Here is a 23,519-nt window from a genome sequence, read left to right as displayed (position 1 = left end):
TAGAATGTTCCCAAGTGGTTCCTCCATCAAACCCATAACATGTGCATGAGGCTGAGCACCGCTCGGAAAGACATCCACATGCATTAGAGCCAGCTGGCTAACAGAAAATCTTTCCTCTGCACTGATGTGGGGTTAAGGGACATGGCGAAGAAGAAAAACTCTGCTTGGGCTGTGACTATATTTGGAGCAGAGAGGCCAGGATAACCAAAGCTGGGGCCCAGGCCCAGGAATCAGAAGACCTGCCATTTTCTATTCCTGGCTCTGTGACCACGAATGAGTCTCATCACGTGTTCCTGGGTTTCCCCAACTATAAAATAGAGATAATCAAGGCTTTTTTTATTATCCCCATTTTACAGGGTGGGACACTGAGTCACAGAGAAGATTCCATGAGTACATGCTCCGTCCATCCAAAATCTTAAAAGCATGGAAATAAAAGGAAAGATCTGTGTATTCCTTTCCACTTTCATGCTGCCTACAGCACTTTTGATAACTCACTCCAACGCTCCATAGGCTTTTCACTTCCATCTCCAACAGATATCAAAAAGCAATATGTATCCTAACTTCATCAAACTTGCAATCTAATGCAAAACCAGAAAAATGATCTCATATTGTTTTTTTTAATCAACAGGTCAGCCTATCTGACTACTGCCCATTTCATGCAGTTGCAAAGTTATTCCGTCTTAACACTGCTAAGGAAACTTCAGCACGCTGCAAGTGAAGAAAGCAGAGGGCTGGGAGAGCAAGTGCTGGAGTCCAGTTGCAACGAGAGATCAAGGAGAGCCAGAAGTGTAGGTTGGTAAGCTGGACTGGCTAGAGTACAATGCAGCAACTGAAGCCAGGGGAACCTCAATGATGAGCTGCTGAAGCCAGCGGCAAGCTCTCTCCTTCACCTCATTTGGAGCAATGAGGTTCTGAGACAGGACTGGACTGACAAGGCCTATGGAACCTAGAGAACCTACCATCAAAAACAGTGTTGCTCCATGATAAAGGTCAAATATTTATTTGGTCAAATATTTTCAGCTATTGGCCATAGTTTGTGTGTTTGGGGGCAGCAGGACTTTAAAGCATTGTAGAGACACACAAGGGCTGGTGGGGGAGGGGAGAGATCCTGTGTATCCACTCCTATGCCATGGCTTTGCCCCCACTTGGAGTGACAGAGAGTCAGAGACAATGTAATGGAGCCCCCTTCTTCTTTCAGTAGTGGCAGCAGGGGTCTCCCAATGCTACTTGTTCCAGTAGTCAAGGTGGGTCTGAGCGGGTGGGCAAAGCCTTCACTGCTCTTCTTTTACAGAGTCCTCTGCTGGGGCGGGCTTGGCATGTCTCGCACCTCCTCAGCAGGGAATCTGGGGAGTTAACTCTCTGCTAATACACACCTACCTCTGGGCTGTTGCTCTGGGCTATCCACAGACTCAGGCAGATGTCACAGTCACATTTTCAAGCTTCTCTTTGCACCATGAGAACTAGAAACATGTTTTAAAATGAAAGATAAAATACTGATGTAATCACATGGGATCCTAGACACAGGCATACATTGTGTATGCCTTAATCTGATGCTGTCTGGGAGGTAAAAGGGATGAGAATTAAAGCCAGGTTTACTCTAAAAAGTTCAATTGACCTACCTATGTCACTCAGAGGTGTGAGAAATCCACATCTCTGATCAACGTAGTTAAGCCGACCTAACACCCGATATAGACAGCACTAGGTTGACAGAAAGCCTACTGCCTCTTGGGAAATGGATTAACTAGTAAATGGCTACATTGACACACTAGCTTTGTCACTGTAGCGGTTTAAGTGTAGACATAGCCTTAAGGCTTTTCATGGATCCAAAATGAATTAGCAGTGTTGTGAAATTTTAGGTGATCTTGTGGAATTTGGCCCTGTTGGCTCATAGAATGAGTATTGCTAATCGTAACCATTCAAAAATCATGCTAGACACGCTAAATCCCAAGGGTTTGGTTTATTTTCTGCAGCTTTGAGCCTTTAGGGTCTACTTGGGTCACACGTTCCAGGTTTTTCCTGCAAATCAATTGGGCTGGAAATAAAAATAAATTCTTAATCCCATGACTCCACGTGCTAGACTTTTTGAGAAAAACACCAACTACCATGAGGCTTGCAATACAACCGTGAGAACAGCATCCCTGAGTGCAATGGGGCTTTGACTAGAAGTACTGCTCCGAGCTCTTCCTGTTACTAGGGAGCTCTCCATGGGCAGCTGTTTCCTGCCTGGGACGCTTTCCTGTCAACGAGCAGCATTTTGGGAGGCCAGGCTTTTCTAGCTGCTTTCCAGAGTCGCAGTCCCAGGACCTGCAGCGACAAGCAGCCGTGGGTGTGGGTGGGAGCGCGGCAAGGCCCCCCACCGCCCGGGGTGGTCGGTACAAGCTGAGCAAGGCAGCAAACGCTCAACTCCCCCGGTAAGAGCTCCGGACGAGCGCGAGCTCTGTGCCTATGGAGTAGGGTGGACCCGGCTTGCCCTACATCTGCCACTAACCCACCTCAGAGTACAGGGCATGTCCTTCACCTCTCCCTTCTTGCTTTCCCCTGTACTGACTATCGTAGTTGCAATATCCACCTCTCAGTTGGGGCTCATCCAGTCCTCCTTTGCAGGCTCCTGCTGGACACAGGCTTGACCAGGCCTCCTCCGCTGCTGTCTCCTGCCACCTCTGGGCATCCCCGAGTCCCCGCTGCTGGCTCTCGCAGTCTGCTGGCACCAAGCGCACCTGGCTCCTGCCGTCTGCTGGCACCTACCAATCCTGCCCTCTGCAGGCACTGCCCTCTGCTGGTTGTCAGTCAAGGTTTCCCAGTCTCTCTAGTGATTTAGCTCTTAGTCAATTTCAGCTCATGGGAATACCTTTTGCTGACACAGAAGCAATATCCCTGCTTTTAACAAACAATAGACTCCAAAAGAAATAATTAATTCTACCATTTAACAGTGGGAAGAAATCATCAATCCATGCCTGAGGGTAGTCCTTTGCCAAGGCTAGTGCAATTTCAGCAAAAGGTTTCTCACCTCTTCCCTTGCAATGCTGAAACATCCGTTTGCCACCCTTGTTGGGCTCTGTTTAGGTGAGAGTGAATTTTTCATCAGAACAGGCTAAACACACATGTCCTGCCATTTGTTCATACAGTCTAAGGACAACACAAAAGTGACTTGTAACACAATACCAGACACATTGACCGTTTCCCACAATGCTCAACACCTAGTGCGCTTATACAATAAACTGAGTACTTAATTGTACTCATGCAAATACAAAGCCCATGCAAATAACATGCCCCTCTTTCAGCTGCTGAGCAGGGAGAGTGCCACTCAGACACTCAGACCTGGCTTACATATGTACACTTGAGGCAGCCACCACCCCGAACAGAGGGATGTACGTAACCAGCCAGTTTGGATGTGCATCAGGATGGACAGCCCATGTCAGTAAAATAGACATAATTTGATACCTCTTCCATCCCTTCCCTCTGCCTGCCTCATTCCACTTCTCACCGTGTTTTCCTCCCCCAATTTCTTTCAATTCTATCTCCACTTTCTCCCTGTGTTTTCTCCTGATTCTTCTTTCCCAGATACTGCATGTCCTTATCTTTCCTTCTCTTCTCCTCACCCTTTCATCTGGCTTCTTTTTAAATTCCATTTTCATCCTTAATATTGGATGAAATACATGGCTGAGACCTCTGATGTCCCACTTGAAGCAGTGTAAGAGAAGTTGCATATACTGCATGATGTTGTGCACCTTTCCATGCCTGATAGATGTGCTTTGCCTAATAGCGAAGGATTGTTAGTCATAAAGGAATTGTGGCAGACTCCAAAATCAATACCGGCCCCATCCAAAAGAGCAGGTAAATGTATCAAGTCCCTCCCAAGGAGTTTGAGTACTTCTATTTGCGTCTAGTGTTAGTGTCACTCATCACAGAGCATGCACAAGAGGCATCTGACTGCCCCAGTTTCCCTGTAGGCTGCAGTGGATGTTTCTGACATTACTTCATGCATCATGGCCTCATCTACAGTGATATCAGTGATGTCAGTCATTGATACCCAAGGAGGTTCAAACTATTATAGAAAATCTTCCCTTCAAGGTCTGTGTAGGCCGGTGGTCCTTTCCAGCCTGGTCGTTGAAGCCCTTCCTCAGGCCCAGGCTCCAAGGAAGGCCACTGCACCTTCCTAAAAGGGGAATGTGGTAGCATCTGGGCATAGCACCGTCCCTCAGGCAGGGTGAGCCGACAAGTAGTCTATGGCCTCTGGCCCTTAGGCAGGGCGAGACAGGTAAGCAGTCTAGGGTCTCCAACCCCCAGGTGGGGTGAGACAGGTAAGCAGTTTCTAGCCTTTGGCCCTTAGGCAGAGCAAGACAAGCAGTGGGTCCACTGTTTGTAGTGGCAGGGGAGAGCACATTCTCCCGAGGTGGCCAGGGAAGTGGGGAGGGGGATGCAGGCCCACCCGCCTCCACTGAATCCCAGCCCAGGGCCCTAGCAGTGGCAAAGCATTTGCCACTGAGTTAGTGGGACTCCCGCCACAACATGCTGATGCGGTCTTGCCCCTGACTCAGCCACTTGCTATGGTTGTCTCTGGGCCACTTCCTCCCCTGGTTCCTCAGGTACCTCTGTCCTCCGGGTCCTCGCAGTCACTGGGGTACTCGGCCCGCAGCAGGCTCACCAGTCCCTCCTTGTCAATCGGCAGCAAGTCGGGGAGCTCCTCTGCGGAGGGCAGCTCCTCCAGCTCACAGGGCTCCGGGGGTTCGGCGTCAGGCAGCTCTTCCAGGTCTCGGCGAGCCTCCGGGGGTATCTCCCACCCACGGGCCTCAGGGGGCTCAGTCCAGTCCCTGGGGCACGGCGGCCTGGTCCAGTCACCGGGGCTGGGTAGCCCGGCCCAGTCACTGGGGCCTGGAGGCCCTATCCAGTCCCTGGGGCCTGGAGGCCCTATCCAGTCCCTGGGGCCTGGTAAATCGGGCAGTTTCAGGGGCTTCCACTCGGGAAGGTGGTTGCTTGGGGTGGCTGGGGTCAGGCTTACTCAGCAGCCGGTGGGACGGCACGTCTACCTCCGGCAGCAGCCTGTCCCCAACTGAGCTGTGGGGCCTGCCTTTTATACTTCCTCTCCCGGTAGAAGCTCCGCCCCTCTGTTGCCGGGCAGACTGGCCTGCCGGACCTGTTCCTGCCCGGCCTGGTCGTTGCGGCCCTTCCTCAGGCCCAGGCTCTGAGGAAGGCCACTGCACCTTTCTATAGTCTGTAACCTCTTAAATTCCGAGATCGACAAGAACCTCCATTTATTAAAAGACTGTAGGGTTGTCTTGTGCTCCCTGGGCTGGTCTGCCCCAGCCTTATGGAGAAAGCAAGCCAGAACTCAAAACTCCTTTGGACAGCATCCTTCTGCCCTTTCTACTGTGGCCACAGTGGGCATCAGAACCACTGAGGAAGAAGCACAGATCCAGCACAGGCGACCATCTGCCACTTTCTCAGCTGCTGTGCATTCTACGTCGTCCTCTCAGCAGCAGATTGATGCTGTAATTGAGAGTTTGGCATAATCTTCTCTTGCTGCACCCGAACTCATCTACCAGATACATAGATTCCAAGGCCAGAAGGGACCACTGTGATCATCTAGTCTGACCTCCTGTATAGTGCAGACCAGATAAATGCTCTGAAATAATTCCTAGAGCACAACTTTTATAAAAATATCCTGTCTAGAGTAAAAAATTGGTAGTGATGAAGAAGCCACCAGGTCTCTTGGTAAACTGTTCCCTCACTGTTATAAATGTATGCCTTTTCCAGGCTGAATTTGTCTAGCTTTAGCTTACAGCCATTGAGCTGTGTTAGACCTTTCTCAGCTAGATTTAAAAGTCGATTATCAAATATTTGTTCCCCATGTAAGTACCTATAGACTTAGGTCACCCCTGAACCTTGTCTTTGTAAAGCTAAATTGATCAAGCTCGTTAAGCCTATCATGATAAGGCAGGTTTCTTCATCGAGTGATGTCCCTATGGGTGCTCCACTTCAGATGTCTGGCGCGCCCTCACGTCCAGTTCAGAGATTTTCATCTGAAGTGTCCTAGATGGAGCCACAACAGTTCCTTTTTAACTGTGCATTCTGACAGAAAACTTTTATTAGGAAATAAGCTAAATTATTTTAGTTAGTTTAGTTAGTTACTACTTGCTTCACTTATCATAAAAAAAAAACTATTATATATATTTTTCATTAAACTCCTTTCCCCTATCCTTTAGCATAGTTTGTAGTTATTCGGTTACTATGCCTGGTCCCCAAGCTTCAAAATATGCATTTCGTGCAGAAATGCCAAGCTGGCATCCAACGGACTTGCCCAATGTATAAAATACCTCAGTGAGGGACATCTCACACCAAAATGCCCCCACTGTAAGAAACTCAAGGCAAGGGTCAGAAAAGACAGAGAACTCAGATTGAAATTAATTCTAATGGAAAATTCCCTGAGACCTGCCTCAGACCCTGGACGAAAGCCTTCACCGTTATTGTCTGACAGACAAGACAGAAAAAGGGCTTCAATATCATCAAGAAGCCCACCAAAAAAGAGGACGGCACCAACGAAAATAACGGTCGCCCAGACTCCTTCTGTGCGTGCACCCTTAACAGCACCAAAGAGCGTCATAGCAATGGCACGGAGTCGAGAGTCAAAATACTAAAGATACTCCTCCGATACGGCACCAACAAATCGCTGCTGGCACCAGTAGCTATGGTGCCGAAAACAACTCAGACAGTGAAAATGGCACCGACCATACTTTCAGCACCGACTCGCAAAACAAAGTGGACAGCGGCACCGGCACCTTCCGTAGCTACAGCACTGAGGCAGACAGCCACGCACGCAATGGCTCCAACCATTCCATTCGCACCACCTGAGATGTCGGCATCGACAGACTCCATAACACCTAGTATGGTGTTAGGTAGAAAACACAAGTCTAAGACAAAGCACCAAGAACAAGAGCATTCTCCATTATATGGCACGGACAAATCACCTCTAACGTCCCCAGTGCTATCATCCAGCAGAGAAGATGACACTATTGAGGATGGAGTCTTTTCTCCTCAACACTCCTAGCCTCGAAGACCCACGCCTTTCCCCCCTGGCCATAGGGGATATGGAGGTTACCCAGGACAACAATAATACACGCTCCATAGTTCGCCCCATCCATGACATACCCCATGCAGTGGCACAACTGGAAAGCATGGTCTCACTATGCCAGGAATTACAGCAGACCCTGAACTTCCCATAGGGACACCTAGGCAATCTATGCACTCGGCCATAAACCCCCCATCAAAAGCCACTGAACAGGTAGACGATGCATTAGAATCACAAGCATTACAAACACCACATAACTCTTCCTCCTCACTGGATGATACCATAATGCTGCTCCCACCTACTAATGTGGACGACTTCAGACAATTCCAAGAGCTGTTCAAAAGAGTGGCACAGGACTTGGAGATACTCCTGGAAGGGTTTCAGAAAAACATCATAAGCTCTGGAAGACGTTACACACCACTGCACCATTGAAAATAGCTTTGCCGATGGATGAGGCACTAATGGAACCAGCAGTCACCACGTGGCAAACTCCAGTCACCATCGCAGTGCAAGAGAGCCGATAAAAAATATTATGTGCACTCAAAGGGAGCTGAATACCTTTTCACCCACCGTCCTCCCAACTCTGTGGACATGGAAGCCACACAGCAAAAGGGAAAGCAAACTCACCAGAAATCCACACCCCAAGACAAACCTGGAAGAGGGTAGATCTTTTTGGATGGAAAGTCTACTCCTCTGCCGCTCTACAAATATGGATAGCCAACCATGCCGCACAACTCTCAAACTATGACCATGACACATATTCAAAATTCATGGATTTTATTGATGTCATCCTGCAAGAGAGAAGAGAGCAATTCCAGTCTCTCGTCACAGAGGGTCAGCTTATATCTAGAACAGCCTTGCAGGCCTCTCTTGACACAGCAGACACAGCTGCCAGAAGCACGGCCACTTCTACTGTCATGCGGAGAGATTCATGGTTTCATCTAGCAGCTCTACCCAGGGATCTACAATCTACCATCAAAGATCTCCCATTTGACAAAGCCAAATTATTTGGCAAGAAAACGGATGAAGTCCTCCATACAATGAAGGACTCACGAGTGACATTGCGGATCATTGGTTTATACACGCCTGCAACGAGGAGACATAACAGATATCAGCCTTATCAAAGAAGATAACCTCAATATCCATACCAACAGAGGCAATACGACAAGAATCGAGCAAGGCAAAGACCTCAGAGAAGATGACAAAATAGCCAGCAACAGCAACATCTCAGCTGCCACCATCAAAACAACAGTTTTGAAAGTTTGGTCAAGGGCCTGAACGACCTCCCTCAAGTTCCAGTGCAAAAACTATCCATCACAATATTCAGCCACCGTCTCCATCCATTCCAGCTATCTGGGCATCTATAACATCTAACAAATGGGTACTAGAGATTATATGCTTGTGGTACTCCTTCCCCTCACCCATATACTTACTATCCAATCACCTTCCCCATCCCTTTTCAGGGACCCATCTCATGAGCAACTCCTTCAACAAGAAGTAGATCGACTAGTATCCCTCAGTGCAATAGAACAGGTACTGCAACAATATATAGGGAAGGGTTTTTATTTCCAATACTTTTTAACCCAGAAGAAAAATGGTGGATGGAGATCTATATTAGACCTCAGAAGGCAAACAAGTTCATAAAAGTACAAAGGTTCAAAATGATCATATTATAGACTATCATACCAGCACTTGAACAAGGGGACAGGTTTTCAGTCCTCAGCTTGTAGGACACCTACTTTCATGTGACCACACACCCAGCGCACAGACGGTTTCTCAGGTTCGTCCTGCAAGATAGACACTACCAATACAGAGTACTCCCTTTTGGCCTTTCCACAGCACCAAGGGTATTCTCAAAGATACTAACTGTGGTGACCACTTACCTCCGCAGGGACGGAATAATTATATTTCCATACCTAAATGATTGCCTAATAAAAGCAAGTACTCACACAGAAGGGTTAACAGCCACCCAGCGAACAATATTGCTATTCCAAGCACTGGGACTCATGAAAAACCACAAAAATCTACACTAGTCCTAGTACAACAGCTAGAATTCATAGGTGTGCACCTCGATTCTACCGCAGCAAAGACATCACTTCTGGAAAAGAGGTCGATACAATCAGGAACCTAGATTCTTCTATTACAAACAGTCCTACTCTCACAGCCCACACATCTCCAACTTCTTGGCCACATGGCAGCCACGATGTATATAGTAAGGCACACACCTCTGCAGATGCACTGTCTACAAGCATGGCTATCCACCGTGTACAAACCTCGGAGACACTGCCTAGTAAAAGTATTAACAATGCCCAACTATGTCAAGGACTCACTAATATGGTGAACTTATCATTCCAACATGATGGCCAGCATCCCATTCTACAAAGAGAAAACCTGCTAGAACTTTGGGAGGTATGCAATGCATGCTTACACTTTTCCCCTCTTATAAGGAACAAAACAATAAAAATCACGATGGACAACATTGCATGCACGTACTGTATAAACCACTAAGGGGAAGCCTGATCATATTTCCCGTGCAGAGAAGTGATGAAGCTATGGACATGGTACATTCATCATGGCATCATTATCTCAGCTTCATACCTCCCTGGGCACCAGAATATAACAGCAGATGCCCTCAGCAGAAAATTCACACACAAACACGAATGGGAACTAAACGACACAGTGCTGCACAACATTTTACAACAATGGGGCCGTCCAACCACCATCCTATCTGTAACGCCACAGAACCAAAAATGCCCACTATTCTGTTCCAGAGGAGGTTTGGGTACCGGATCCAGAGGTGATACCTTCTTTATCAGCTGGTCTACTGTACATGTTTCCCCCCATACCAATGATCCTACAAGTCCTATACAAAATACACTCGGACAGAGTGACTGTAATCCTCATAGCTCCTGCATGACCAAGACAAGTGTGGTATCCTTATCTGCTCCAGATGTCGATATGCACACCAGTAGTCCTTCCAACATCAGGTCAACGGCCAAACTTTGCATCTGCACTTAGACAAACTCCACCTCACCATGTGGCTCCTACATGGTTTCAAGGGGAAGAGTTAGGGTGTCCAACACAAGTCAAAAAAGTGTTATTAAAAAGCAGGAAGTCAACAACTCGCAAAACTTACCTCGAAAAATGAATCAGATTCAATGAGTGGTGTAAAAACAGAACTATATTACTTGGTTCAGCATCAATCCAAAATGTACTGGAGTACATGCTCAAACTCAAAACCTCAGCCTGTCACTCAGCTCTCTCAAAGTACACTGGGCTGCTATAGCTGCCTTTCACCTAAACACAGCAGACAAAACTATTTTTACTCATCCATTAGTCAAACGATTCCTTAGTGGCATACAAAACACATACCCGGAGATCCACAGGCCCACTATCCCATGGAACCTGAACTTAGTATTACACAATTTAACTGAAAATCCTTTTGAACCATTAGCGACATGATCCCTCATACACATGTCCATGAAAGTATCATTTCTCGTGGCTATAACATCTGCACAATGCGTAGGAGAAATCGGGGCACTTATGGCGTACCTGCCCTACACAGTCTCCAAAATTTATGCCAAAGGACAATTCAGCATTCCACATTAAACAATAAATACACCTACCTACAGTCTATTCAAAACCACACGAGGATGAACAGAATGCCTCGCTACACACGTTAGATGTCAGATGAACATTAGCATTTTTCTTGGAGAGGACTAAATCCTTCAGAGAAACATCAAGACTCTTTGTCTTCATTGCGGAACGCTCTAAAGGGGGGACTAATCTAACCAGAGGCTCTCTGAGTGAATAAAAGACCGCATCCACTTATGTTACATCCTAAAAAACATGCAACCCATTCAAGGGATCAAAGCACACTCCACCAGGAGAATGGCAGCATCCACAGCCTTCCTTAAGAATGTTCCAATAGCAGACATATGTAGAGTGGCCACATGGGCCTCAATGCACACGTTTTCCAAACATTACGCCCTTGACCAAGCTTCCAGCTCAGATGCAACTGTAGGTCTAAATGTTCTATAATCCGTACATCACAATAACTCTGAAGTTCCCTCTGCCAAATGAGGGATACTGCTCCATACTCACCTGAAGTGGAGTACCCACAGGGACACCACTTGATGAAGAAGAGAAGGTTACTCACCTGTGCAGTAACTGAGGTTCTTCAAGATGTGTGTCCCTGTGGGTGCTCCACTACCCTCCCTCCTCCCTTCTACTTCAGAGCCCATACCTGTTATTGCTCCATGGTAACGAAGGAACAGAGGGACTTGGGTTGCGCATGTGTAGCTCGAAGCACCAACAGCACCACGAGACAGGCTGCGCATGTGCAACCTGAGCAGACACTGAGGATGAAGAAATCCGATCTGGTCGCGAGGGCATGCCAGACACATGAAGTGAAGCAATCACAGCGACACACATTTAGAAGAACCTGAGTTATTGCACAGGTGAGTAACCTTCTCTTTCTAATCCTTTAATCATTCTCATGGCTCTACTCTGAACCCTCTCCACTTTCTCAACATCCTTTTAGAACTGTGGCCACTAGAGTTGGACACAGTATTCAGGCAGTGCTTGCACCAGTGGTAAATACAGTGGTAAAATAACCTCTCTATTCCTACTCAAGATTCCCCTGTATATGCAACCTAGAAATGCAGTGGTTCTTTTGGTCATAATGTCACATTGGAAGCTCATGTTCAGCTAACTATCCACCATGACCCCTAAATCTTCTTCAGACTCACTGCTTCCCTAGTAGAGTCGCCCATCCTGTAAGTAAGGCCTACATTCTTTCTTCCTAGATGTGTATGTTTACATTTAGTCTTATGAAAACATATGTTGTTTGCTTTAGTCCAGCTTACCTAGTGATCCAGATCACTCTGAATCAGTGACCTGTCTTCCTTATTATTTACCACTCCCCAGCTTTGTGTCATCTACAGATTTTATCCATGATGATTGTAAGTCAACTTCTTGGTCATTGATCAAAATGTTAAATAGTGTAGGGCCAAGAACCAATCCCTGCAGGACCACACTGGAGACAGACCCGCTCAATGATGATTCCCTGTTTACTGTTACATTTGGAGATCTAGCACATAGTCAGTTTTTAATCCATTTTCTGTGCCATATTTGGCCCTATGTGTATAACTCTGTCCTGCTGTCCTGCATAAATTTTGTTTCCATTTAGAGAATATCACCAGATAAGATCATGATACAACATATAATTAAAATACTGGACTCAATTATTACCAGATCAATATGAGTCTCTATTAATCTGTGTTGTAGACTGAGAATGAATGACATGGGAAATGGGGAGAGGGGCCAGAACTGGGGAAGAGACAACTGAGAGGGAAGAGGTAAACACCGCAGGGGAACGGAGCTCTCTGTTTCACCCTCCCTTGTGACACCCACCCTGGTATAATGACTGCATATCATCAATTGGGAAATCCACCCCCCCCTTCCTTTTATTAGAGGGGGACAATCTGAATCAGAGATTTAAAAAAAAATGGATTTGAGGACACTTAGCCTCCACGTTTAGGAAGAGCTGTTGGAGCCCATTGAGACTCCAGGGTAAAGAGAGGCCATGAAGTAGCCTTGCACAGTGTATCTGGCCAATGGGATCTTTGGAACTTCCAAGCACACCTTGTGACTGGCTGCAGAAGTCTGTTCTGGCCCAAGATCCAGGTGTCACTTAGTGACCGGTTTAGAAAATGTTGGTTTATATGAATAACCAGCAATGAGAATAGATCAGTACTTCCAGTATGCTCCCCCAGTCAATATGACAGAAAGTGGATGTCTAAAGGCTGTTATGTGCAGAGACTGACGGCTCTCTCAGAGCAGCCTCAATATTTCCCCCCTCATATGCCTTGTTACCATCTTATGGAATTAGAGAAGAAATGTGGAATGGATCCTCTTCTCTCACGTAATATTTAAAGATTTTCATATATTGACTCCTCCAGATTTCCCATTTCTCAGCTTTATAAATTTCTTAATTCATTCCTCTTCAGTACCTTGGACTTTGATATTCCATTCTTCCACCTCCCCCCATTCTAAAGAGGCAGCTTTTATTTTGTCATAACCTGACACTTGAGTGCTTCACTTTGCAACCTTAACGGTCTCTTGATATTAAAAATGTACAGAATGGCTATTTTGAAATTGGTCTCACCTGCTCTACAGTAGAATTTGTGACTGATTTTATCACACACAGGTGTGTGCAGAGCTCATTGCAACATGCCATGAAAGGTTGGAAGAGATCAAAAGGATGCTGAGACAAAGAGAGGAGGAAATACAAAAGTCTGAAGATGAGCTTCTAAACATCCAAAAGAAAATGAAAGATATTGAAAAGAGCACTCTGCTGATGGAAGAACTAGAAAAGGAGAGAAATAAGCTAGAAAATGAGAAGAAAGAGCTGGAAAGGAAGAGGAATTTCTTTAAAGTAACAAGGGATGAGCTAGCAAAGGAGATGAAAGTACTTGTATTCTTCAAAGAAACTATTGAGAAACCAATTAACGATGCAAAGGTTAGCAGTGTAACGTGTCTTCTATAAACAATTATGCTAAACTTAAAGTACAAGAATGACTGTACATCTTGGGGGAGATTGGTGGAGTGTTTCTGGCTGTGGAATTCAATTCCTTTGGTAATCCATAAAGCCTTGCATTTACTCAGCTTTACAAAATGGAAGAACATATTTTTCATGGTGCATTTGCTTGAGTGGATACCACCATGGAGTGTTGGTATTGTTATAATACCAGTTATTTTATAACTGGTATTATAATAATGTATATAACTGGTATTATAAAACCAATTGATGTGGTATGATGTTATAAATAATATATATAACTGTCATTATAAAAGCAGGGTTTTTTTATGGTTTGTTACAGTGGTACAAGATAGGGGTTGGGTCGTTCTATTGCAGATAGTTTAATCATGCTTGTTTACAATTATTGTTTTTAATGAACATATTGATCATCAAAGCATGGAGGAAAAGGAGTGAATTTGACCAAGGAGACTGAAATCCCTTTGTAGTGGAGAGCTGGTCTGTACAGTTAATGGTTCAATTATATTAACAGGACATTGGCAGGGCTGAGTAGGACTATTACACTGCCATGGCCTATGTTCATCCACTACTCTGATATCTGGGTGCACTTTACATGGGTTTCAGTTGGAAGCAATTAGCAATATCCGGTAGGTCCTGATTTCTTCTGAGATGCTCAGCATTCTCCACTCCCCTTAACTTCAGGTAGAGTTATGGGCTCTAAAGCATCCAGAATAATACTCACTTTCTGAAAGAAAAAATTGACACCCACAGAAGAAAATTATTCCATCATAGTAAAAGAATGTTATGCTATAGTGTGAGAAGTCAAAGAATTGAAAGCCCTACATCTTTAATAGGAAGTTCAGGGTATTGGTACATGACATACATTTCTGGGTGAAAAGCTGGGACTGGAAGTGAGTTGGAATCACCCGGCAGTAAAACCAAGGCTGTGAGAGCCAGGGTGTGGCTGGCTGCATCTCACACAGACCTAGCCAGGAGTGATCTGCGTGCTGGAAGCTGTTTGTGAGCAGACCAGACTTGAGGCTACAGCAGCAAAGCAGTGCAAAGAGCACCCAGGTTAGAGGGCAGGGGTAACACAGCTACTCAGTCTGGATAGTTCCTGGGTATGTCAGATGTAATTTTACATAGTGAAGGACATTTGGATGCAAGCAGATAAATGAGAGAATACAGCACAGCACATAAAATGGAACATGTACACACTGGGATGAGTAGAGTCAGAGTCAAGTCCCTGCTTTGCCCAATTCAGAGCAGAGACTTGACCCTGGAGTCTAGTTTGCTTTCTGATGTATTCCATCCTGGAGATGAGAAAATGTTGTTGAACCCAATATACTTCTGCAAAATATTTTCAATGGAAAAAAGTTTCATCCATTTTTTTCACCCAAGTATTATATTTTAAGTTGCCAGCTATATCATGAGAGCTGCATTTGGAACTCAAGTAGTGAAGGCAAAGGGACCCCCCTACAGTGCAGGAGGGATCCCCCGTGAGTAACACGCAGACTAAGCTCTCTTCTCTCTCACTCTCTCCCTTCTAGGGCATCAGAAGCACCTTGAACAGGTATGTTGCTCACTCTCACTCCCCCTCATACTTCACTAGGCTGGAAGAGGCCTGGAAAGCATGTTAAAATGGCATCTGCTTAGTGCAAGTCACAGTCATGCTTCAGCTGCAAGTCTCCCTCTGAGTTTAATCCTGGGGTTTTCACCTTTTATGTCATACTCTGGAATTATCCATCCCACAGAAAGGATCATTAACCTGAATTTATGTTTGGAATAAATTTCATCTCCAGAAGATTGGAGGCCTCCCCATTTTGGGGATGACCTATGGGCCTTTCACTTGGTCACTGGTCACAGGTCTAACAAGGTTGGTAGTTAACAAGATTTTTTTACAAACTGGTGACTCTTTGGAGGTGAGTTTGAAGGAATTAGGGCATCAGTCCAGCTCCTAGTGGGCAAATGTTCACAACACGAAGACCACCAGAAATGCTGAAAACATATTGACCATCAGAGCGTGGAAGAAAAGGAGTGAATTTGACCAAGGAGACTGAAATCCCTTTGTAGCTGAGAGCTGGTCTGTACAGTTTATGGTGCAATTATATTAATAGGACATTGGCAGGGCTGGGTAGGACTATTGCACTGCCACGGCCTATGCAGTATCTGGTCTGAGAGAGAGATAAACTAAAGCACTGGGTCTCCTTTGTCCAGCAACTTTCACCAGCATGAAATAATAAGTTATCACATGCAAAAATGTTGTTTTCTAGATGCGAGCAGGTGGAAGATCGGCAAGTGGTGAAGATTTTGCATGAAGTGGAAGAGAACCTGAGTACTTTGCACCAACATGGTATTGTTGCAGAGGAGAGTCTGAAGAAATATAGAGGTACTGAGAGGCTGTAAAGAATGAAACTGATGTGCCTCGGTGGCTGTGGAAGGAGACAGGTTCTAGCAAATTCATTGAGAATGGTGACTGGTTTGTGATGTATGGTAGATGTGACAATGGCAAAGTCTGCACCTGCGGGTGGAGTAGAAAAGGGCCTGCCCTGTTAGGTGACTTGACTTTTCATTTCTTTGCTTGTGTAAGGTATGTTATGCGTGTATGTGTCATAACCTTTGCTGTGTTACATCAAAGCCTTTTGTGTATTCATTACCTAGGGGGTTTAATACTTAAGTGAGGGGAGTGGAGCATGGTGGGGGCTGCTCAGATCTGTGCCACAGAACTGCAGTTGTAGTAGAGATGATTTTATCCATCAACTGCTGCACTTCTCTGTCAGAGAAATTTATGCTCAATTTTTAAGCCCTTTTTGCGTAGCTTGCATAACTCCGTTCGACTGCCGCCGAATCTCCGAGGTAGGTGAAGACAACCCCCTATATGCAAGTTTTTAAATGATCTTTGTCTTTCCTCCTGAATAGTCCATCTTGCATGTTTTTTTGCAATGGCTTTTTCCTCCTCATCATATACGAGCCTTCTCACCTTGACATAATGTTCAAACAGCATATTTACAGACTTTGTCATCTAATGTCTCTATGCCTCTGCTTTTCACAATATTGGTGTTATTTAAATTGCAAGCCTTCGTCTCTTTGCTCTCAATTTGCTTCAGTATCATCCATAAATCTTTTCCTCTGTGAGGATCCAGTCTTAGTAAATTAAACTGGCTCTTTGCTAAGACAACTATTTACAGTGCTGCAGCAATTGCAGCTTAGCATTCTAGCTGTGTGCACATAGACTGACCTCCTGGTGCCTCCTCCATATTCTTCCCTCCAGCAACCCATACGCCTCCCTCTAAGTTCAATGTTGGTTACTACAATTTCTAGTCATCATTCAGCCTTTGTAACATTTGTTGTCCTGTCTCTTGGGTAGAATGTACTGCTACTGTGGGCCAGGATGAGTGACTGCTGATTGCATATTCATCCTCACTTCCTTTCCAATGTGATGTACTGAGAACAAAGCTGGGAGCATGGAAATTATCGGATGGAACAGGAAATAGGGGAGGTGGGAGAAGGAAGAATTTGCTCACTTCCTGAAGGACTGCATCTGAGCAGAGCTGGATGAATAATTCATTTTTTGGTTTGGTGGCAGTTCCAAAAAAAATTACAAAATAACATTTGATTTGAATTCAAACAAATCTAGTATTTTTTTACGTTTCTGTTGACTCAAAAAAGTTAATTTGGAGCCTGTTTTAGAGCAGGAATTCAAACCTGGCTCTCCCGCAGCCACTGGGCTACATATTATGGGAGGACTGGGAGAGGGAACAGCAGCAGCACCACCTCCTCCTTCTCCTCTTGCCATTTTATGAACGGCTGAAATGACTCATGTCAAATTTGTAATTAGTTTCTGGCTGACTGAAACTGCTTTCTTTGTTGACTACGCGACCTGTCTGAAAGAATTTGCCCAGCTCTACTGAAGTGCAACATTTCAGCGAGTCAGGTCAACTCTGTAGCAGTTGCTCCAAGTGGTGTTTCGGTATTGCAGCTATACAGCCCCTAAGTGGCTGTCACTTAAAAGGAACATGCAGGCTTCCATGATTTTTCTTCAGTAATTATAGTTCCCTTCACATTAAAGCCCTAATACCAAAATAAAAATTATATGTGAGTCAGGTCAGCTCTGTGACAGTTGCTCCAAGTGGTGTTTCGGTATTGCAGCTTTACAGCATCTCTAAGTGGCTGTTACTTAAAAGGAACATGCAGGCCTCCATGATTTTTCTTCAATAATTATAGTTCCCTTCACATTATAGCCCAAATACCAAAATAAAAATTATATGTGATAACTGCTTCAGTTTGACAAACTGTTCATGTTGTATCCCCTTTATACAGAGAGACCAAAAGTCCGTCAGTACATTGAGTCAAAGCTAAAAATGGAGAAATACAGAAGAAGGAAACTAACGCTGAGTGATGTGCTGGAAATCTCCCCAGAAAGTCTAAACAACCGGCCTCCTCAGACAATAACAGATTAACCGTGGTGTTTCCTGCAGAAGCTCTTGGCTCTGAATCAGACGGCGAGAAGCACAAACCTTAAGCACCGGGCACTTGATGATCAAATACTAAGTGTGGTCAAAAATGTTTGCAGAACATGATAAACAAATCTTTGGCAGTTCCTTAGGGGTGGAGCATTTCATGCGTGAGTTGGGGCAGTTTTATGAGGCTGAATACTCAATGGCTAAAGAAGGTAAAATAGCAGAAAACAAAAGGCAATTCACCCATCTCCCAGGCATAGCAGCTGACCTGATGCTGGAAGGTTTTCCTCTAGAGCTGATCGATGGAGATGTATCCAACATCCCACTGCAGTGGGTAACAGATGTTCTGACTCAGCTCCATGCCAAGCTGGGGAGAAGGTCCAAAATGCTGGTTCTAACCGTGCTGGGAGTGCAGAGCACTGGGAAATCCACCCTCCTCAACACCATGTTCAGCCTGCAGTTTGCAGTGAGCAGTGGCCGATGTACGTGAGGAGCCTTCATGTCACTCATTAAAGTGGCAGAGAAATTTCAGCAGGAGCTGGGCTGTGATTTCCTTCTGGTTATAGACATAGAAGGCCTGAAAACCCCTGAACTGGCCAAGCTGGAGGATACTTATCAACACGACAATGAGCTGGCCACACTGGTGGTTGGACTGAGTGACATAACCATCGTTAACATGGCCATGGAGAACGCCACCGAAATGAAGGATGTTCCGCAAATTGTGACCTTTCTCAGAATGAAGGAAATTGGGCACAAACCCAACTGCCAATTTGTGCATCAGAACGTCAGTGATGTGTCTGCACATGACCAAAACATGCGGGACAGGAAACACCTCCTGGAGTAGCTGGATGAAATGATCAAAGCTGCAGGAAAGATGGAAAAGAAATGCAGGGAGATGAAATGTTCTGATATTATGGATTATGATCTGGAAAAACACAACTGGTACATTCCTGGTCTGTGGCATGGAGTCCCTCCCATGGCTCCAGTGAACATGGGATACAGTGAAAAGGTTTATGAATTAAAAAAATATTTGTTTGAATTTTTGAAGGGCTGTTCACAAAGGAGATCCTCCAAGGACATTCCTCAGTTTATCGAATGGGTGAGGAGCCTGTGGAATGCTGTAAAACATGAGAACTTCATCTTCAGCTTTAGAAACAGCCTCATCGCTGAAGCCTATAACCAGCTGTCTGTGAAGTATGCAGAGTGGGAATGGGATTTTTCACAAGATGATGCATCTCTGGGTATCTGAAAAGGAAACTTTCATCCAAAATCAGCCACCAGATAAACTAGACACCAATGTTTTAACCAAACTAAAGACTGAAGAACAGGAAAAACTGAGGCTAGAAGAACAGAAGATTTTGGATCATTTAAAACAATATTTTGAAAGTGGAGTAGTAAATCTGCACCTGATAGAAAAGTACAAAGAAGATTTTAGGAGAAGTGCAAATGGTCTGAGGAATGAACTGGAGAGCTATTCATTCAGTAAGTTGCAAGAAGTGATTGAAATTAGAAAAAGACGACATAAAACAGATGCTATATTGTCAGACTACAAGAGAAAAATTGAAGAGAAAGTTGACAGGTTTCTGAACTATTGCAGGAAAACAAATGCAAACTAAATGATGATGAGTAGGAGAAAGAATTTGGCAACATGTGGACAGAAACATTGTCAGAACTATCACTCATTCCTTTACAGAAACGCAACATAGGCAAAGATATAGAGTTCCATCTGAGAAAAGACCTAGAGAAAAGGGGGAGTGCAGTATGGCAGATGTTAGAGAGTGCCACAAGCTTGCCTACTTATAAAACACAAAATTTCAAAATGAAAATGGAATACTTAGACTTAAAAGTGATCAGAGGTTCCAGAACATCAGTGTCTGGGGTGAAAGAAAACTTTACACAGGACTGCTGGAATAAAGCAGAGGCTCTGGCTATGGCCTTAATACATGACTGTAATAATTACACTGAAGGGAAGGTAAATTGCAAAGCAGATTATGATGAAACTTATTGCAGAGAGTTGTTGCGGATGATGAATGAGCAGTTTCAGCGGGTTGAAGTTGAAAATCTTCACACCACCCCTTGCTTTGAAGTTGACCTGAAGCTTCACATTTTGGGAGATGCAGCTCGTGCATTTCAGAAGATGCATGAAGATTTTATCAAGGAAACTGATCCTCTGCAACGTCTGGAGAAACTGAAACCTCAGTATCTCTCCACATTCAAAGCGCTTTACTCAGAGAAGGATGAATGTCAGAACAAGGCCTGGAATTTCTGTGATCAGTGTCTGCGACCAGCCCTGGTGGACCATGTGCACAAGAGACTCGGGACAGAAATTGTGGATGACTTTCTCATGAGTAAACGGTCTACTGAGTACAGCAGCAGGAAGTTTTTCCAATTCTTTGTTCTGGAGCAGCTGTTGGAAGAAAATGACTTTAACAATTATGAGCAATACACAAGAAATTATGTGAATTTTATCAAAACCCGGATACAGAGACATTTGTTAACACACTACAGACCGAAAGCAAGTTTGGGAGATTTGGAGAAAAGCATTTTATCCTCAATAATCAAGAAACTCAGTAAGGTTTTGAAAGAATCCAATGGTGAGAAAACTAAAACAGTCCCTGCCTTTCTTGACAACTTGTGTGAAATGCTGCAGCAAGACCTAGTCATTTCCAAGGACAGCTTAGAAGTGATACTGTTTAAAAACACAGCAAGTGCAGACCAATTTTCAGTTTCTATACTTAATTTTATTCCTGATCTGGAAAAAGAAGTTTTAACTACTTTTGAAAAAATGGAAATTGAGTCAAAACTCTCAGAACTTACAGTGAAGCCCCAGGATGAAATGTTCAAGCGAGTGTTTGGCTGTGGGAAGCAGTGTCCGTTCTGTAAAGTCCCCTGTGAAGCAGGAACCTCTGTTCATGAGGAGCATTTTGCCTCAGTGCATCGACCTACAGGTTTAGCAGAATACCGGTGGACAAAAACAAAGAAACTTTGCTGTGATATATGCTGCTCTTCTGTGGATTCCAATAAAACATTCAGCTGTCCAGAGACAAAATGGGAATTTCATCCTTATAAAGATTATCGCAAATTTTTTCCAGACTGGTGCATCCAGCCAGATGCCAGCATCAAGGCTTCTGATTACTGGAAATTTGTTTTAAAGGAATTCAATAAAGATTTTGCTAAGGAGTTTCAGGCTCTCCCGGCCCATCTCCCTGCGGACTGGCATAAAATAACCAAAAAGCAGGCACTGGAGAGCCTAAAGGAAGCCTTTGCATTGAAGCCAAAAACAGGCTGAGAAACTCTATTGTGAGCAGAAAGTTACAGAAGTTAATTTTCTTTTAATGTGGTGTGAGAAAAAAATCCCTTGTCTTCTAAATATGTAATTTTGTTTCTCCAAGAACATCAGGCACAGTTTGCAGCTTCCAAACAGATAAAGACACAATGCGTCTTCACATTTCACATCACATAACAACTCAGGGCACAATTAAAGCTGAGGGTAAGACCCAAACATGCAGGTTCTGCATCTTTGTCTTAAAAAGCAAATGATCAAAACCCTAAATCTGTCCTGGGTAGTGCACATTCCTGGTACCATCCAGTGACCTGCAAACCTCTCCCAGATGAGTGTTCCCTCCAAAGAGCCCCTGAATACCAACCATGCATGTATGCTACTTAAAATATCACTAACCTCTGCTTTCCAGGGTAATCTGACACCAAACAGCCTGGCCCTCATGTTCGCCTTCCCTGGGGAAATGCATGGGAGGGGGAGAGTACTTCAGAACCACTGAGGGGAGTGGTTTGCAGCATAACATAATGGGGAAGGAGGGGATGCAAGCAGGAAACATAACAGACTCCGAGACTCCAAGGAAAACCCACCCCCATCCCTGGAAATGGCCTTTCCCTCTGCTCTGCTCTCTGCCCCGCACACCTCTCCCACCCATGGCAGTAAGGCTGAGAAGCCCTGGTGCTATTGGTGATTCCCCTTGTGGTTGCCTGCTACCCCTCTGCATCGGGGGTGCTGTGGGGAACAGTCAGGGAGGGCAGTTAGTACTGCTAAGAAATCTCTGGTGGAATGTCACATACTGCCGGTTTGGTGATACCTGCCTGGTTTTCCACCCCTCTACATGCATGGCATGGTTTGCCCAGATCCGTCCTTAACATCCATAAGGATCCTTCAGGATGAAAGTGGCTATAAAGACGTGAATGAATATTACAGTGATTCCTGTTGCTTTCAAACATGATATTAAAATTGCTTTAGGGTAGCTGAGACAGTCAAGGTGTAGCTTGTCTGCCGTGGCTTTCCCCTGCTGCATAAACACTGCTGATTTGACTATTTACTGTCCTAGGAGTTTTGCCTGATCTCTTTTGCTTGTTCTCCAGATATTGTTCAGTTCAGGCCCCAGTTCAGGCCAACAAGGAGTTTATCTCAAACACTCACTAAACATGATCATTGGAAGACGGGTTGACCAAGGATGGCAATGTCCATACATTCTCTCTCAGATGCTGGCGTTTAACAAGGAGACTGTGTCCTCCGTGCCCCTGTTCAGGTCTGCTTTGTGAGAATGATAAAATGGGCAACCTGTCCCAATGATTATAGTGGAGTGGGATTTCAGGGAAAATAAAGAAAGTTCCTCTAGAACAGAGACCCATCCTAGGCACGGATACCTTCTTCCTTGAGACCTGCTGAATCTCAGAGACTTCTTGGGAGTGTAAAGCTGAGAGAAAAATGGACAGCCTGTAATCTGAAAGGAGGTGTTATGCTATACTGTAGGTAATCGTTCCATACCTTGTAGCACACGCTTTTGCTCCCTGGCAAAATGTTCTGTAGTATAGAAATAGAGGTTTGTGTTGAGGGTGGTGGGTGTTATTTAGTGACATTTCTCTCCGCTTTGTTGTATTTTTCAGTAAAATCTGTTTATATTTATGACAACCCAACACTGATGGGGAGAGCTAGTCTGGAAGAAACACTTGAGGTCTGAGTTACAAATGGGGTAACGACTCAGACGCTGAATCAAAGGGTTCCCCTCTCCAGACTGCGCCAAAGGGGACCAGGGCCTGAGCTAGAGTGGAGCCAGGATTTCTGAATGCCCTGAGCTGTGCTAGGCCTCGTTACAGGAAGTGAATGACCAGTGGATAGCTTTGTAATTTGATTTGATAGTGCAATGTATTAGTGTGCTGTGTGTTATAATAGGTAACAGATGTGTTCTCCAGTCATGTGTGGCAGGCAATCAATGGATATTCATTTACCTTCACATTTATGCTTCATAAAATAAAATTCTAAAATGCCATGTCTGTCTGATGTTGATTTATTTTGTGTATAAATTATCAAGAATTTTCAAAGAAAATGAATCAAGAGAAATGGTTTACAGGAGAGAGAGAAAAGAGGGTTTGGGAGAAGAGCATCCTGAGTACAAGCGACTCCCTCCCACACTGAGAAGATGGCATCTTTCCACTTCTCACT

General features: G+C 44.7%; 1 pseudogene; it reads left to right on the top strand.

Moving 5' to 3' along the window:
• The first annotated feature begins 13,397 nt into the window (after positions 1-13,397).
• On the top strand, positions 13,398-22,121 carry LOC137158579 (interferon-induced very large GTPase 1-like; annotated as a pseudogene).
• Positions 22,122-23,519: the final 1,398 nt, after the last annotated feature.

Source organism: Emydura macquarii, unplaced genomic scaffold, assembly GCF_026122565.2.
Source record: "Emydura macquarii macquarii isolate MOO-44397 ecotype Brisbane River unplaced genomic scaffold, CSIRO-AGI_Emac_v2 contig_1748, whole genome shotgun sequence".
Taxonomy (NCBI): Eukaryota; Metazoa; Chordata; order Testudines; family Chelidae; genus Emydura; species Emydura macquarii.
The sequence above is the reverse complement of the archived record's forward strand: the minus strand, read 5'-3'. Positions and strand labels throughout refer to the sequence as shown.